Source organism: Osmia lignaria, chromosome 5 (genome assembly GCF_051020975.1).
Source record: "Osmia lignaria lignaria isolate PbOS001 chromosome 5, iyOsmLign1, whole genome shotgun sequence".
Taxonomy (NCBI): domain Eukaryota; kingdom Metazoa; phylum Arthropoda; class Insecta; order Hymenoptera; family Megachilidae; genus Osmia; species Osmia lignaria.
In genome coordinates, this window is record NC_135036.1 from 3,513,478 (window position 1) to 3,528,643 (window position 15,166).

At 36.8% G+C, this 15,166-nt stretch overlaps 1 protein-coding gene and 1 long non-coding RNA gene across 16 annotated transcripts in view; one reads left to right on the forward strand and one right to left on the reverse strand.

Annotated features, from left to right (window-relative positions):
• The window catches only part of LOC117609861 (uncharacterized), a 261,342-nt gene that overhangs the window by 129,596 nt on the left and 116,580 nt on the right, over positions 1-15,166 (reverse strand). For 8 of the 15 annotated variants that reach the window (XR_013062187.1, XR_013062184.1, XR_013062183.1 and 5 more), the window contains exon 1: positions 55-731. The exons of 2 other annotated variants lie outside the window; for them this stretch is intronic. The gene's annotated coding sequence lies outside the window, so the exon portion shown is untranslated. Of the gene's footprint in view, positions 1-54; positions 732-15,166 lie in introns of those variants that run through there. 5 more of the 15 variants (XM_076688289.1, XM_076688288.1, XR_013062186.1 and 2 more) reach the window with 4 other exon arrangements.
• LOC143305307 (uncharacterized) lies at positions 9,234-11,409 on the forward strand. The gene is made up of 6 exons (XR_013062188.1): positions 9,234-9,555; positions 9,622-9,693; positions 9,787-9,873; positions 9,971-10,037; positions 10,127-10,183; positions 10,904-11,409. It is a non-coding gene; the product is annotated as an uncharacterized LOC143305307 (long non-coding RNA).

Below are 15,166 nucleotides of genomic sequence, written 5' to 3' on the forward strand. Positions count from 1 at the left end.
TTAAGAAGTCTTTAACACTTGTACGAAGTTCGTATGATTAGTATTTTACTGTACCTAGAAGCAGCAACACGTTTCATTATCACTTGGTATAATAACACAGAGCACGACATATTACGATTGCATCCGTAGCGCAGCCGAAAGAAGAATAATGGCTGCCAGTGGAGAGTCTTTGTGAAACGCAATCAAGCAAGGACGGTACGCACGTAGCAACGGCAAGGAGTGGGAGCGCTGACTAAAGCTGCGTTCCCATCGAGTTGATATTTACCGATCGGCAAAACGATTTGTCAATGCCAGACAAGTATGGACGTACGTTTCGGCTTAGGCCGCATGCAGGCTCTTCAAACTCTACTTTTGGGAATCGATGCAAATAAGGTGATGCTAGCGTTGAAAACTTTACCGACAGTTCATAGAAATATCCCTACAACGTAGAACACGCCATTTTTCGTTCCTGCTGAACAGATTACAAAGAAATTTGAGGGACGTGTTCAGGAGGCCCTAAAGAATGGTAGTCTGGTCTGTTAGCGTCAGCACGTGTGCAAAGGTTGACACGAGGCAGGGTCATTGCATTTGGGGCTTGGACCTGCTTTTCAAAGATTTCTCAGGATTCTTTAAACTATCGACACCCCGAGCCATACGTCTGTCATCGGACTTAGGCCGGCGGTAGTTGATACTTGAGGTGCGACGAATTCTAAGAGTCGCGGATGTTTTGTTTGTGGAACGGCGATAGAGAGTTCGATAAGGGTGTTCTAGAAGGATCTGGCCACAGAGTGGGGAAGATCTTGCATCTTCTGGTAGGAGGACCATGAGGAACGGCATGGCACTTATCCCAGAACCGTGATCGAACACGCCTCGTGAAAATTATATCTAACAGGTCCTTATATTATTCAAATCGTCAAAAAGTTATAAAATATTGAAATTGGTGTTTGTCCACGGACAAAAAAATGACGGATCGGACTCACCTGCGTTAATTTATTCGTAATATAAACATTTTTGAACATTTAGCAATCATAACAAGTTATATTTCTCGTTCAATTCGTCTTATTCTGTATGTTATTAATTTACATATCGTTGTTTGGGGAAAACAATTTAATTTAATTTTTCCCTCTTTTTCCTCCATCATCCACGCGCGTACAAGGTTGGTATTCCTGCCAATTCTTTTCCCGCGCAATTTTTATCTCTGTAACGTGAAACGTTATCACGTGAATATGTTTAGAGTGGTGTGGCGACACTGCCATGGGAATATTTATCGATAGTCTATTGTATCGATATGTCTTGAATGTTCTTCGAGGATCTTTGTATCGATGGTCATAAATTAAGAGCCAAATTCAAACATCATCTGTGCGTACACTTATATAAATAGACAAAGATTAAATTGTAAACCCTTCAACGTGGGTGATCGAGCTGAGAGAAGGCCGGAAGTCCAGAGAATGGAATAGTTTCACTTCGAAAATTCCTAAAAGACTAATTTATGATAGACCATAGCCAATTCGTTGTTTTCGACCAAGTCACGAACGGTCCTAAAAAGCTACGAAGTCTTTTTCGATATCCTGTCTTTTCATGCACTCTAAGAGAGTCGAAGTTGGTGAAAAGATGGCAAGAGGTCATTGATAAAGATGGCCAATATATAATTGATTAAACAATTACTTATAAATAAAGAAATGAGCTTTCATTCCACTCTAAAAATCGTCAGATGTTTAGGTTCTGCTGTTGTCAGGCATTGTTTTTAACAATAAGAGTTCTGACTTTCTGTCTATGATCAGTTGAAACAGTTCCAGTTAAGACTCCACAGCGAGAGATTCAAAGCATTTTTTACATTGTCATACCTACGTATTTTACCTTTATATTTTAGTTTTTGTTCCGTTTTATTCTATATAAGTGGTTTCCTGTATTTGGTTAAGTTACATTTAGTGTTCATACTTAGTTTATTCGTCATTTCATATTTGGTAAGTACAATAATGCTCAGATATCTATTGCATTAATAATTTTGCGCTGAACGATTGTCCTTTTCTTATTCAAATATCAAAATGGAGGTTTTTCGTAAAAACCAAGATTTATTCTTTTCTCTTCATAGTAATTCTAGAGATATGGGTGATTACTCATTTATTTTGGAAAAAAGAGGAGAACAAATTGAATTATCTGTTGAGAATTCGGAGATATTATCAAAAAGTTTGAAAGTATTTGCCTCCAAATTAAAACGAAAATGGGTGCAGTCCCATTACACAATTGCAACGTTTTTTAAATGGAATAAATCCTGGTTGGAAAGAGTTTTTCCATATCCAAATTTACTATTAAAATACACTGCAGAAGAAAGGCAATCTTCTTCTAACGTAGAAGAAACATCATCTGCTAGAGATTTTAAGAATCTTTCTAAAAGTACTAAAAGAAGAAAAACTGCATCATTAGTGTCACGTAGACAGACCGTTTTTATCAAACGTGTCTCCTTTCAAATAAGCTTAAACATCTGGAAAGGAAAACTCTCGGGCAAACCGACCATTTACTCTCGTAATAAACAGAAGGCCCACCGATAGCAGAACCAAACACTTGGGAAAGCAATGGGTCCGCCGTAATCAAATAGCAGATGCAACCACTCTAAACTGTCGCAGAGGCAGGTGGACCCAGCCTGATCACTCGAATAGTAACCAGACCACCCTTCTTAATTAGTATATAAACCCGTCGTACCAACGATCGGGGGCAGTACCAGAGTTCATCTCGTGTCGAGCACGTCGTGTACGGTAGTGAGTTGGTTACTATTAGTGAGATCGGGTTGAAGTCCCCTTCGAGCAACATTCACCTTATAGAATCCGCGAGTCGTGTTTCTATTTGGCATTACAATCAACCACACACAACACCCCCGCATTGCCAGTGCGTGAACACCGAGCATAGTGGAAATAGGTAATATATCACATTATACACCTATATTCGCGACAACAACATCTGTAATAGACCAAGATTGTAGAATATATACATTGCTGTGTCAAACCCACATTAGCATTCTCCTTTAAACCCAGTGAAACCTTGTGACAGTTCCTACCACAATACAATCTTACCGCTCGGGTTGTATTGATAATAAAATAAGTTACGCGGCCGCCAATCAGAAAGCCTCTGATAGCCACGCGCGCTGCCAAGCCGTCGGCCACGTAACATTAGTACAAAATTTTTCTTCTGATGTACTATGTTATGCAGCTTTCACTTCTTTGTATAAAAGCGGGCAAAGACGTGCTGCAAAAATAATAAATACCGTTAATGATACGGAAGTAGTTCCTACAGCTACAAAATATACTCCTGAACCTATCGCATATAGCAGAGATGAAGCTCTATCACTATTTATTGATGATGATTTTTCCAAAAATACGTACAACTTAATGCGAAAGGGGGCTAAAATTAGAAACGCAGATATCTATCCTTCTTACGACTGCATCCTTCAATAAAAAAAGAATTGCTATCCATCAGATACTAGTATCACAGTTTCCGATATTTCAGAATTAGACAATGAAAATGTTCCAGATTCATTAATTTTTATATTTAAATGGGGCTGTGATGGGAGCTCCGGTCATTCTGAATAAACAAGCATTTTCAAATCCTAATGGTACTGATGAATTCTTATTTGCTATACCTATGCATGGTACCGTTAATTTTAAAATCCGGCATAGATAAACAAATTATATGGAAAAATCCAAGTCCTGGCTCTACTAGATTTTATAGGCCAATCAAAATAACTTTTGAACATGAAACAAACAATTTAATAGTCAAAGAAACCAAAAAGGTAGAAGAGCAAATTAAAAACCTAACTCCATTAATTATTACACTGAACGATAAAGAAATAGCAATAAATTATTGTTTTCAATTAACGATGAATGATGGAAAAACTTTAGGAGACGTTACACAGTCCTCGACTCAATCATGCTCAATATGTAAAGCAACACCAAAAATGATGAGCGACTGGAACATATTAAATGTACAGCCTATCAATACTGATTTTTATAAATATGGCATATCAGTCCTTCATGCTTGGATTAAAAGTATGGAGTGTATTTTGCACATCTCGTATCGCCTTGAATTCAAGAAATGGCAAGTACGAAGTGCAGAAGAGAAAACTAGGTACGAAGAAAAGAAGAAGATGATACAACAGAGATTGAAACAAGAATTGAATTAACTGGTAGATGTTCCAAAGCTAGGTTATGGCACCACAAGTACGGGAAATGTGGCAAGAAGATTTTTTCAAAATTATGTGATAACATCATCTATTACAGGTGTTAATCAAGATCTCATTAAAAGAATCGATATAATTTTATCAGCTGTATCAGTAACAGAAAAATTGATTCGAATTTAATTGTTCGCGTTTCGCGGTTTTTTGCATGTTTAGCTCGAGCGGTTAGCTTTAAAGGGTCTAGCCGTATAAGCATAGTGACTCGGCCCCAGCAACAATTTCGGTTGATATTTATACCACATAATGCTTTTTGCCTAAACAACAATTGTGTGCAATTTCAACCTCCTACCCCCTCTGATAAGGGAGATATGAGGGTAAAACCCAAAACCTTTACCATTTTTTTTCTCGGAAACTATTTAAGATATTTGATCACATTAAAGTGCAAATAGTAGGTATTCATTAGCTGTATATCATATTTTTTTTTCAAAATTTTTATTCGATGATTAAGGGTTGAAAATTAATAAATAAATTTTTGAAAATGATTTTTATAAACAATCCCTTGGATGACACCCACCGAAAAAATTAAGAATAATCCTTTACTATTTAACTATTATCTGTAAAAATTTCAAGAGTGTCGGATTGGTACATCATAGTTAAAAAAAAATAAAACCAATGCAACGCCCTTTCATAAGGCAAAGCCGGCCTGAACGTTAGAGGCGCTCAACCTAACCGACTTACAGGGGAATACGTAGCGCCGACCCGCCACATTTCTCGTACCAGAAACAGCTCTCAGAAAAGTATGAGCTCTTCTTTCCCTAAACTGTGTGTTAGTTAAAAGTCTTTTATTTAAATAATATATTAACAATTTAATTTTTTAATTAAGTTTTCTGGTCCTAACTTTTAACGTCCGTGTTTTCACGGTGTTTCTCGTTTTAAGTATGTGGGAGCCCTAAATCACAGATTTATATCATGTCTTGAACAATTGCACTGTGTTAGATGCCATTAGTTGTCCTTTTAATAGTCGAAGCAGGTATCACAGGTATAACTGCAATATCATTCTATTCAACGTTGTAAAGAACATAGACTTCTATAACTATTTCTGTCTTTACCTTTTCACGTACGTATTACTGTTAATTAAATTGTAGCTGGTACCTGTGAATAGTTGTAACTAAGGTTTTCCTCGTTTTAAGTATATGGTCGCCCTGAAAAGGGTTAATTATATTACAGCGTACCAGTGCTACCTGGAAATGGCTGCAATTAAGGTGACCTTCGTTTTAAGTATATGGGAGTCCAGAAAAGAGTTAAGCGCGTTTTATGGTACAAATGGTGTATTTTCCAATGCGGTTTATATGCCCCGATACTTTTCTACGCAGTCACGGAGCCTTAATTGGCGTGTAAATAGACGCATCATAAAGGGTAAAGCGTACGATCCTGAGTCCATGATTTTAGTGTCCACTGTCTTTTTCCCTCTTGTTGCCGAATATAGAGGACTCGTTAATTGGATAGAATTTGCAAACTTTAAAATCTCGTCCACCTATTGGTTCGCCCTTGGTACACAATTTTCCTATTTAAGGAAGTTCCTTTCTTTAATACTTCACATTTTGGACGAACGTGCCGAGTACTGAACACTTCCTCGCATATATTCATTTCTGTACTGAAGAACATGTCAGGAATTGGAAGTACTGACAATTGCGTCAACTGTAATGTACCAAGGAATAAACTGAGCAGAAAGCGGAAGCGCATTACAACCGAAGAGGATGTCTTGAAGTACCAGGCCCACTGCAGCAGCGTCGTGACAATCGGTTCTATACTGTGCAACAGATGCCGATTGAATATCTACAGGACACCAGTTACTACTGGCGAGACTGACGGCACCGACAATGTTGCAACGGACCCAGACTTCGCGGTAAGTAGCCGGAGTACGATATCAGACAGTAATAAAATAGAATTACAGTTTAAAAGAGTTGCGTCTACGCACCGGTATTGCACACTTTGTCATTCAAACGGGCAACTTATTATAATACCCTTAGAAGCACGCCTTCAAACATTTGCACTTGAAAGAATTTATATACCAAAAGGTAATCGATGCTGCGGGTCGCACATTCTTAACAAATTATTTTTCACAGACGAATTCAAACTTCTTCGCGTACATTCTAACTTTAGTTTTATAGAAGCATCCGATGTAGAATTATTTTTAAATCAATTAGCAATTAACGTAGATTCTTCGTTGCACGATAAGATCGGGGATTTTTCATTGTCAAATGAACAATTATATGCTTTCACCGGGCTTAATTGGGAAAATATTAAAGAAATTCAGGAGATGTTTATTAGTATGAGATGTAGCGAATCTCGTTCCATAACGCAAGCTTTAGTAGTATTTTTATTTAAACTTAGAACTGGCAGCTCAAATAATATTATAAAAAATATACTTGGTTTAGAACGGGAACAACAAGTATCAGATTATTACCATCAGATAATCTGTGCTTTTGAAAAAGATGTTTTGCCAACCCGGTTTGGCTTACATACTAAATCCCGACAGTACTTTATTGAAAATGAAACCGCACCCGTAGCACGAAACCTTTTTAATTTTGACCAACCACAATTAGCAATAATATTTGACGGGACATATATCAGACATGAAAAAAGCAAAAATAACGAATATCAAAGAAAATCGTACTCCGGACAAAAAAAGGTACCATTGTGTAAGCCATTCACAATTTGCACTACATATGGCTACATATTAGATATAGCAGGGCCTTTTAACGCTACCGTAAATGATGCTACAATTATTAAAATATTATTAGAAGATCCCATAGGAATAAAATCAATATTAAGACCGGGTGACTTTTGTATTGTTGATCGCGGTTTTCGGGATGCCCTACAACATCTACAAGATGAAGGGTATAATGTTTTAATGCCAGCATTTAAAGGGAATCGGGCCCAATTAATTTCAGAAGAAGCAAATTCATCGCGATTTGTAACAAAAGTACGTTGGGTAGTCGAAGCCGTTCATGGAGCCATAGGACAAAAATATCGGTTATTACATCATATCGTTGATAATAAAATGTTACCGTCTATAAGATCCGTGTGTCGAATAGCGGGATTTTTGCATAATACTTTCGGGAAACGATTAAATTCTGACGCGGAATTCACCGAAAACATAGTTTCATATATGAAAGAACGACAACGGGAACAAAATTCATTACAAACATTTATAGAAGTAGAAAGATTAAACCGACGTAAAAAACCATTTGTTACAATATCTAATACATGTTTAATAAATTTTCCCAAATTAGACGAAAATAATTTAAAAATATTATTCACGGGTTCATACCAATTATCTCAAGCGGTGTGTTATCTTGCGGAATTAATGGACGAACATGACGCGTTAAATGTACAGTATTTACAAGAAAACAATAACATTATAAAAATGAAAGTTCGGTCGCGACATATAAACGCTAAAATTTACAATTGTTACATAGAATACAAATCAAACGTAAATAGTTACGCGGGTATAAACCGATATGCATGCGATTGTCCGAATGGTAACAGAACGGTGGGTTGTTGCTCCCACGTCGCCGCGATCATTTATTATTTATCCCATGCGCGTTATAAATCCAGAATAGTTAAACCGTCCGAAATTTTAACTCATTTATTCGATAAAACTAACATTATTCCAGTTATAGATGAAAATTGCGACGAAGATTAAAACTTATTTACAAGCGTGTTTTTTTAAAAAAAGTTTTTGAGTTTTCTGTTTCAAATCATATACTTCAACCTGACGATACATAACACAATCAGCTCTTTTTAGGGCTTAATAATCAGCTTTTTTTAGGGCTTAATAATCAGCCCTTTTCAGGGCTCCCACATACTTAAAACGAGGAACACCTTAGTTGCATTTATATAAGGGTGCCATTTGTAACGTACAACATAATCAGCTCTTTTTAGGGCTTAATAATCAGCCCTTTTCAGGGCTCCCACATACTTAAAACGAGAAACACCGTGAAAACACGGACGTTAAAAGTTAGGACCAGAAAACTTAATTAAAAAATTAAATTGTTAATATATTATTTAAATAAATGACTGTTAACTAATACACAGTTTAGGGAAAGAAGAGCTCATACTTTTCTGAGAGCTGTTTCTGGTACGAGAAACGTGGCGGGTCGGCGCTACGTATTCCCCTGTAAGTCGGTTAGGTTGAGCGCCTCTAACGTTCAGGCCGGCTTTGCCTTATGAAAGGGCGTTGCATTGGTTTTATTTTTTTTTAACTATGATGTACCAATCCGACACTCTTGAAATTTTTACAGATAATAGTTAAATAGTAAAGGATTATTCTTAATTTTTTCGATGGGTGTCATCCAAGGGATTGTTTATAAAAATCATTTTCAAAAATTTATTTATTAATTTTCAACCCTTAATCATCGAATAAAAATTTTGAAAAAAAAATATGATATACAGCTAATGAATACCTACTATTTGCACTTTAATGTGATCAAATATCTTAAATAGTTTCCGAGAAAAAAAATGGTAAAGGTTTTGGGTTTTACCCTCATATCTCCCTTATCAGAGGGGGTAGGAGGTTGAAATTGCACACAATTGTTGTTTAGGCAAAAAGCATTATGTGGTATAAATATCAACCGAAATTGTTGCTGGGGCCGAGTCACTATGCTTATACGGCTAGACCCTTTGTCGCCGCGTTTTTCAATTGTTTTAAAATTTAAAGAGACAAAAGAAATATGGCACTTAACTTGCATAACCGTCATTAATAGCGACAGTCTGATTAATATAATTTTTTTATTATTCCTATTACTATTATTATTATTATTATTATTACAATTATTTTTTTTTTTATTAGTATTTTTTTTATTATAAATATTACTATTCGTACTATTATTATTTTTTAAAATGATATTTTATAAGGTTTTTTTAAAGTTTTCTGTAGAATTTTTCAGATTTTTCCAATATTTGGACTTAAATGCAGCAACAGCAGAAGAAGATAGATATGAAGTAAGTACAGAATTTTTTAAAATTGGTATTGAAAACAATAACTGTTTATACATTACTTATTTAATAGTATATTGTTTGCTTTAATTTAAGCAGTTTCTTTTTAACGTAACGTTTCTATGATAAGATTGTAATTATCAAAATGTATGTTCAAAGAAACAGCAAGAAAAAATGCAGCGTGAGAGGATGCAGGAACCAAGATACAAGGATGTTTACCTTGCCCCCTGGAGAAAAGGATAAGGAGAGGATGATGCAGTGGGTGGAAGCATGTGACAACCCAATTTAGTCACTGCTTCCACCTGAAAAACTAAAATACCGGGTAGTCTGCAGCAGCCACTTCGAGAACAAATATATTATGATGAAGAAGCTGACAACGTCAGCAGTTCCAACACTGAACTTACCAGGTAATATTCTTACATAATTTGTATAGCGTATGTAGATAATTGTTAATGAAAATATGTATTATACAGTGTCAAAGGCTGCTTCTATTGAAATAAAGCAAGACACCCGGATGGAAGTAGCAGAAGAAGAAGAAGAAGAATGTAAGTTTTCACTTATACCTGTATACTGAAAATACATAATAATACTTCTGGCATGAAATGTATCTATTATGTTATTTAATTTTGGTCTGACAGGCAAACCTGACTGCACCGGGGGAGTGGACGATAAGAGTGGCATCGTGGGACATGTGGAATACATAGCACTTCCTGGACCATCCAGAGGTTAGTCTGTTACCATTAACGAATATTACTTTTGGTTTTACTATCTTTCTTAGTTGTAGACTGGTATGTTTAACAAACATTCTTCTGTTGTTTGTAGAAATCCAATGCAACGACTTAGACAGACTAACTAAGTCTAAAAGAAGAGAAGCCATTGCATAATGCAGGTATGAGTTCCTATATTACTGGATATTAGTATTAAATATGCATGAGTCATTTAAAGGGAACTTTTATTAAGTCTTTTATACAATTACAGATTGTGCTGTCTCGGGAAGAGAGCATCAGCGATCACAAGCCCAGAAAGGCCAGAAAGGTATGAAATAAGTATTGAAATATTAGGTTAAGTAATCGTAAGTGCAGGACAACACTGCAAAGAATATTGAATAAATAAAAAAATAGTTGAAGTTATTAACTCAAAGCGGTACAATTTAATTAATTCCATTAAACATTCCTTGTTGCATTCATTACTGAAAGGAAATTGTTGATATTCTACTCCTTTTTTTTATCATTTGTACATGTTACTGGCCATGTATGAAAAGCAAACACTGTACAGAATGCCTAGGCAATATCAATCCAAAGTTGATATAATATTAAAATAATTGGGATATTTTATACTTTCCTCAAAAACGCCAGGCATTTTATACAATGCTTGCTTTTCATACAATGCTGCTAACATATACAACTGAAATTTTTACTTTATGTACTTCTTACGTGCATTATTTGACGTATTTTTTCTTTGCAAGTACAAGGAAATAATATACCCCAGATTGATGTACTCCAAATCGAATACACTTCCTCGTCACTGGTGGTACTCTCACAGTTATACATCCTCCATTTAAGGTCGAGCTCAGTGCGCCACCTTAGTTTGTACATAATAGAGGAGACTTTCGATACCTTCAGTCGATATTATGTGTTTGCATGTGTAAATTACACTGTGTATACGGCATGTATGGCAGTAATACACATGCAAACTATATACTACACTTTACATATCCTTTACAGTGTAATTATATTGTATGTTTTTTTTTTACAGGTAACATATTGAAGATGCTCAGGGACAACATAATGGAAAAGCCCCTGCAGCAGCAAAACAGCGCCGTGGCAGTAGTGTTGAAAGCAGCACGACAGTGTAAACGGCGGCAGATGGCTACGAAGGACCACATCAAGAAGATTGAGCATCTCGTGCAAGTAGGTGTATGCCAAGTTTTGGAAAACTTGCCTACATCCCTGCACTTGATGATTTCCGTCCAAATGCGCAACGAGGGTAAACCCATCTGCGAAAGACGCTTCACGGAACAGGAGAAGGTATTAGTTTTAGTATATATAAGAAGTATATATAAGCAAAGCCCAAAAGCGTTTCGATATTTGTCATAGTTATTTCTTTTGCCAAGTATCGAAACACTTCGGAAATTATTGACGCACATTCCACTAAGAGCTGGAATTTGCGACAACGTATTCCATGAACTTAAAAAGCGGTCCGAATCCTTTTCAAACGAGAAAAGCAGATACGCTATTCTGCTTTTCGATGAAATTAAATTATTGCCGTCACTGGTCTACAATCCTTCAATGGACATAGTTGAAGGATTTGTAGACTCCGGTTTTTCTCGACCTTTAGATATCGCGGTTCATGCCATGGTGTGGATGTTGAACGGTATAGATCGAGTGTGACCTTGGAAGCAACCTGTCGCATATATTTTTTGTAGAGGTAGTACTTCCGTGGAGATTATCGTTAGAATGTTTAAAGAGTTCGCCGAGCATGTCAGGCCGGTATTGTAGTTGTAGCTTCAGTTTGTGACCAGGGCAGTAGAAATTGTAAGGCAATACAATGCCTAGTAGATTATTTGAAGAGAAATACCTTCCAGCAATCTGATATATTACGGCATGATATTATCGTAATAGATTATAATCAAATCTTTGATTCTCCCTATTTATTAAAGTATGCGGAACAATCTATTAACTAAAGACTTGCAATTCAATTTAGCAGATAATCTTCCACGCGTGGCTAAATGGTCACACGTGGAAGATTTATATTTTATTGATAGCAGTAATGCTTCTCCTCAGAACAGAGTTCTGAAGATCATTATGTTATTATGTGTAAACAAAGAATAGCAGAAATAACGTATAAACAGGAACGCAAAAAAAGGATTTATTGTATATCCTGCCGGTTGTACGTGCGGCGGTTGTTGTGGCGGTTGCTCTGGTACTGGAGGCGGCTGCAAAAATAAATATTATGTTATTATATATAAACAAAGAATAGCAGAAATAACGTATAAACAGGAACGTAAAAAAACGACTTACGATATACTGAGCATGTTGTTCCTCCTGCCGCAGCTGCAACAGTGGCTCCGGCTGCGGTTGTACATCACCACTTTCGGTATCTTGTGGACACGCGTCTAGAAAAGGCAATTTTTTAACTTTTTTATTTGAGCCTGTGATGAAAATGTATAATATGACACGTGTAAAAAATATGTTATGTGTATGCTGAAAATTTCATTGAGATCGGTCAATGCACTGAGAAGTTACAATTTCTGAAAATTGTGGCTTTTCATCTAATTGTAAGAACGTGACTAGTTATGTTCTTACAATTAGATTGCGATTCTCGGAAATTTTAATTGTAACTTCTAAATGCATTGACCGGTCTCGATGAAATATTAAAACCATGCACATAACTCATTTGAATCTACGAAAGACATATTTTAAATTTTCATTATAGGCTCACATAAACCCACTGTATATGAGACAAAGCAAAGATAAAAAGATAAAAAGAAACACTTACTGTCGTTTTCGGAACCCATATTTCGAGTGTTGTTTTCCTGCTCGTTGCACTAATTGAACTGTCGATGCCAGTGAAATTTAAAAACGCGACAGCATTGGCGTGGTGGGGGGAAAGGACTGCGTTGCCATCTACAGGATTGCCTCGAAATAAGCAACTCGCTCGGGACTCGTAAAAACGGACCTCTCACTCAGTTCTCGGACCTCTCACTTTGCGAGCGACTTCAAGCAAAGAAGAGGGGATACCGTGTTGCGTATTTTGAAGTAGAGACCACTTGGTTATTTCGAGGCAATCCTGCACTACTTCTTTCTTAGACGTAGAAGATCTTGAAAAACTAAATTTCTATCGATATTTTCAATCATTTGTGCAACAAATAAGCACAAATGGCAAATAAAAAAGGTACAAGTCAGAGGTTTCCGGGTAGGAGAAAGCTCTCCCTCAAAAGAGTTTATAGAAAACTGTAAGTGCTTACAAAATACATTTCAGTAATTTATCTGCAAATATTTACAAATATTTCTGACCTCATCCGTTCTACTTTGCAGGCGACAGAAACAATGGCAATCGTCGACATCGACGAGTGAACCTGCTGCAGTTTCCATAGAGAAAAATTCTCTTCCCGAAAAAAGCTTGTATACCCAAATATTATAATAAAGATCCTTCATTTATCCCAAAGGATCCTAAAGATGTGGGGCGCATCTCATCAGAAAACGCCCTTCGCAAAAACGATGAAACTGTCGTTGTACAATGCGAATGTACAAGTGAGAGACCCACTGTACAAAACGTCCTGAACAATAGCGACGACAAACTCGTCGTAAATGTCGGACACGTAGATGTGGGACGTATTTCGGAAAATGTGCCAGAAGGCTGCCGCATTGTTAACGTTCAGTTCTTTTGAAATGAAATACATAGAACGTTCGATAATCATGCGCGAGGTATTGAATGTCATTTTCGCGATTGGAAAATGATCGGTAGTCGCCAGCATGGGTGTCTGACACAGTTTTTCTTCAAGTGCCAAATGTGCAATTACGAAGACACTGTTTGGTCGGAATCTATGCATTCAGATATAATGAATGTAAATGAGGCCATGACGATCGCGACTGTTAGAGTCGGAATCGGCTATGCACAATTAGAAGAATTATGCGCCGCCCTGAACATGCCCTGCATGGCTGAAACGACGTACCGCAGGTACCGTGAAAAACTTGTAGATGAGTTTATGAAAAGCGCAATGCATACCATGCAGGCAGCAGGTGAAGAAGAAAGACGATTAGCTTCTGAAAACAATGAAGTCGTCGACGGTATCCCGTACATAACTGTCATAGCGGATGGTAGAGAATGAAGAGATCGTATGGTACGAATTATAATTCACTTTCCGGTGTTAGTGCCATTGTAGGTTTCCGCACAGGAAAAGTTCTGTTTATCGGCATACGAAATAAATACTGCACAATATGTGATATAGCGGAACTAAAAGCTACATCCCCAAAACATCATAAATGTTATGAAAACTATGATCGTTATGCCAGTTCTAGTAGCATGGAAAGTGACGCTATTGCTGAAGGTTTCAATTGCAGCATTGAAATGCATGGCTTGATATATAAAACGGTTGTTGCCGATGGTGATAGCAACGTCTATCATACTATTGTGAATAACAGACCTTACCGAGAACAAAAAGTAACCGTTAGAAAAGTAGAGTGTTCCAATCACTTACTTCGTAATTTATGTAAGAAGTTGAGACACGTTGCGGAGAAAACGCAAACGAAGGGTCACAGAGCTCGTAGCTATGTTGCTCACCGAAATATCATTAAAAAAAATATTTTAAATATTCGTAGAGCTGTTGTTTTAGCAGTCAATGTGCGAAAACAAGAAAAAGGGCCTCAGCATATCAAAGCTAGAGAACTTCAGAAGGACATTTTAAGTATTCCTAGCCATATATTTGGTGAGCACAAAGAGTGCAATAGCCATAGCTATAGGTGTATGCGGGACGAAAACAGAGCTGAGAAAAATTACGTTCCATCTTTGAAATTTTTCGGTCTGTATAGCGAAGTCGAGAAAGCCATACGATTCCTCAGCTGCTATTCGGATAGTTTGTTACAAACAATCCCGCAGAAACGTTTAATTCAATTATTTGCAAAGAAATTGGTGGAAAACGTATTAATTTTGGTGTAAGAGGTTCCTACAATGCTAGAGTTGCAGGAGCTGTTACGCCATACAATACGCAATAAGTACTTACAGAAATGCATAACAACATGTGTAAAACCGTTCCGTCACTAATAAAGAGATTGGAGAAACGGCGGCAGAAAAAAGTTGCGAAAACCAAACAATTTCGAATGACCTATGGCAAGGCAAGGAAATTGAAGCCAATGCAAGGAACGGATAAATATTATGGTCCAAACTCGCAAAGATCAGATTTTCCGAGTGATATGCGGCTTCAACTTCGCAAGGAACATTTTGAAAAGCTTGGTGACAATGCAAAAAATCGTACAATAATAGAAACGAACACAAGAGAGCAAAACGATTCAGATTTAT